The following is a 3,644-nucleotide window of genomic DNA, read 5'->3' on the forward strand; positions in this document are numbered from 1 at the left end:
AGTGATTAAATACGGAGATAATCTCTTTCTAATACGGGTGAAGAGATAACGTGCAAACGCAAGAACGTCAAACTTCTATCATGCTAATACAAGACCAAAAAACGACTCTGAATAAGACATGCGCCTACAGAAAATGGATGGTATGGTTCACATGTTTTTAATTATTATAAGTATTATGTCATATAATTATTTTACCTTCATTTTACCAGGAAGTGCCATTCAGATTAAAAATCTGAAGGGAGCTGGTCGATGTAGCAGCCGCACAAATTTACGACGTTAAAAATACAACGTATACAATATAGTTCTACTATATAGTTAATATATAGCTATATAGTTACTCATTAATTAAATAATAAAGTAAATGAATACATTTGCTCTTTCAATAATTAAATGTATCTTTTACTTTTTAAAATAATCCAAGGTATAAAATGTATATTTCATAACAATTAACTTAATTCTTAATTTCTTCTACGTATGAAATTGTATTTCGCAATAACGTGATTTGTATGACAGTCAGTATTACGAACAGGGGCGTTGCTAGAGATTTTGGGCCCCATGAAAGCATATCATATTAGGCCCCCCAGTCCAAACCAATCCAGTTATTTTCCTAATTTTTTAGGGCCCCTGTCGCTCAGGGGCTTGGAATCGTCCTAGCTTTCCTCCCCCTTACGGCGCCCCTGATTACGAAATATCATTTTACAGAATGCACAGAATGTGATTCAAATGATATTTCACAGTAAAGTTCCACATATTGTAGCATGATCTGTTTCCCTGCATGCACACAAGCATGGCACCTTCACAAGGGATTTGACCATTTTGAACACACATCTTAATTAGCAACTAGTAGTAGTAGCTTACAACGGATCCACTGCAGCAGTCTACTAAAAAATCACTGAGCTTTCACTGAAAATTGAACAAATGATCAAACCATACCTGTCAAGTTTTGGATTTGAAAATAAAGGAAATTTTCCGGCACCCACCGCGAGCCACCCCACCACCCCACCAAGCTCCAGTATCCCTTACATTTTAAGACATGTATACAAGAAATCTAAAATAACCACTTGTCATTTACATTTTATTTTCATTACACATTTTCTTTTAATTTCTCATGTTCACTCATGTGACTCTCTGGCATTCACTAATGACTTATTATACAGATTTGTTGCAGACTTTGTATCCTTGTTGAAGTCGTCACAGAAGGTGAAAGTAACGTTGTTTTTGGCACACAGTATTGCCATTTTAACCTCTGCATTTATGACCTGGTTAATGTTGTAAATGACCTGCAGACTACTGCAGGTGGCAGTTTACGGGAAAATACTAATACGGTAGGACGGCGGGAAAGAGGGGTAAAATACGGTAGTTTCCCGGCCAAAACGGGAGACTTGACAGCTATGCTCAAAACTGAATGATGACTTTATGAATTTAGAATATTTACAAACACTGGTGGCATGAAATAAACTGTCACTCTGGGTTGCAACAAAAAGCTTCTGTGTCCCAACATGTAACAGAATCAATAGATGTGTCTGAATTTAGGGGCTGCAATCTTAGAAGGCTGCATTCAAAGGTCGAATGCATCACAGTGATGCGACAAGGCTGTCCCATTTCGAAGGCTCCTTCAAATAGGTCTAGGAATGTGCCCTTCTTTTCCAACCATCTCTGTGCTACTGGGTCCATGACTTCCTGTACCATCAGCAAACAAGTGGCTCAGTGGGCTAGGCCTGTGTGCCTATAATCAGAAGGTTGCTGGTTCAAACGGAACCTCAGCATATTGGTGGGTCCTTGAGCAACCCCCAGCTCCTTCTGCACCCCAACAGATGGCCCTTCGCAGACAGCTTGCTCTACAAAGAGCAAGTTGAAGGACACATAAAGACAATTTCCTCACGGGAATCAATAAAAGTATCTATCATGATTATAAAGATGGCAGGCCATCTTCAAACCTGAAGAGTTTCAGGGAGTTGTGTCGTGATGTGAACAAGGGAGAGGGAGAACACACATCCTCGTTGGGCATCAGTCCTGAGGAAGATGGGATGTGAAACTTGCCTGCCATCTTCACAGGAAGTGATGAATCCAGTAGCAGAGAGATGGTTGGACATTGAGAGGCATAAGTTTCTCAAATAGTAAATCAGGGTTGATAGTGAGATAGCAGGCAGAGCCTCTGAAATGCATTAGTATAATCCAGGTATAAGTCTGAGGGAAGTCCAGGTTTTGTAGGATGTGGAGCAGGATGGTGTTGATGGGATCACTGACAGATCTATAGGTGAACTGTAGAGGGTGCTAGATAGCTTCAGTACTGATTTTGAGAGACTGATTGATAAGGCGCTGTGGTGTCAGCATCATGCTGTGGGGATGCTGTTCAGTGGCAGGAACTGGGAGACTATTCAGAGCCGAGAGAGAGCTGAATGGGTGAAAGTAGAGAGGCATCCTACATGAAAACCTGCTCCAGAGTGCTCTGGACCACAGACTGGGCTGACGGTTCACCTTTCAACAGGACAATGATCCTAAGCTCAAAACAAAGAACACAGGAGTGACTGAAGGACGACTCTGTGAATGTCCTTGAGTGGCCCAGCGAGAGCCCAGACTTGGACGCAAGGGAACATCTCCAGAGACCTGAAAGGAACTGTCCACGGACGTGTCCCACGCAGCCAGACAGAGCCTGAGAGGATCTGCTGAAAGAATAGCAGGAATTCCCCAAATAGAGTTTGTCACGTAGGGCTGGGGAATTAATTGAAATTAATCAAAACTGACATTCAGAATCTCTAATCGATGCAATCTTGCCCATATCGGTTACTTCGGCTTTTTAAAATTCTGTTCCTACTTAAAATCATCTGTTAATACTTTCCCCAGTGTGTGTTCATGTACTGTCCCCTTAAAAACATACTACCGCATGTGCTGTCATGTGACTCTGCCCCGGCCGTCCAGTCTACGACATGGAAGCAGCATGGAGGAGGAGTCACGAGCCCACTGAGCAGCTTGAGTATGGAGCCCTGGAAGGGACATGGAGGGAAAAAAAAATCAGCGGTTGAAAAAAAGCATGCACTTATGTGAGATCTCACAAAAAATACACAAATGTCAATTATAAGACATCCATCTATTTTCCAATGGCCGGAAGCTAGGGGCACAAGACAGGGAACAACCCAGGACTGGGGGCCAGCCCATCGCAGGGCAATCACATATGCACACCTATGGGCAATTTAGTAACTCCAATGAGCCTCAGCTTGTCTTTGGACTGTGGGGGGAAACCGGAGTACCCGGAGGAAACCCCACGACGACATGGGGAGAATATGCAAACTCCACATACATTTAATCCAGGCAGAGACTCGAACCCGGTTCCCATCGCGCTGCCCCCTGCCTGAGACATAAAAAGAAAAATAATCAGCTATAATGATTATCCGCTTATAGTGATGAAATTCACCCAGACAAACATGATCACTATAAATGGTTTATTTTGTTTGCAAGAAATGAAAAAATATATATATTTTTTTGGGGAACTTGCTTTTTAAATTAATGCTAAAATGTGACCTTTTTAGAAGATGTTTTCATTTGTGCTTTGATTTCAGTTGCTTGAAATATTCAATGAGTAACTATAAATGGTTCATCTGTGTGTGTTTCCTTCAATTATTTTTAATTCATAAAGATATACAGTC

The 3,644-nt window shown here is 41.6% G+C and overlaps 1 long non-coding RNA gene across 1 annotated transcript; it reads left to right on the forward strand.

The window, feature by feature from the left end:
- Positions 1–12: 12 nt before the first annotated feature.
- LOC140578649 (uncharacterized) lies at positions 13–2,837 on the forward strand. The gene is made up of 2 exons (XR_011982918.1): positions 13–140; positions 2,489–2,837. It is a non-coding gene; the product is annotated as an uncharacterized lncRNA (long non-coding RNA).
- Positions 2,838–3,644: the final 807 nt, after the last annotated feature.

The sequence above is a fragment of the Paramormyrops kingsleyae genome, chromosome 16 (assembly GCF_048594095.1).
Source record: "Paramormyrops kingsleyae isolate MSU_618 chromosome 16, PKINGS_0.4, whole genome shotgun sequence".
NCBI lineage: Eukaryota > Metazoa > Chordata > Actinopteri > Osteoglossiformes > Mormyridae > Paramormyrops > Paramormyrops kingsleyae.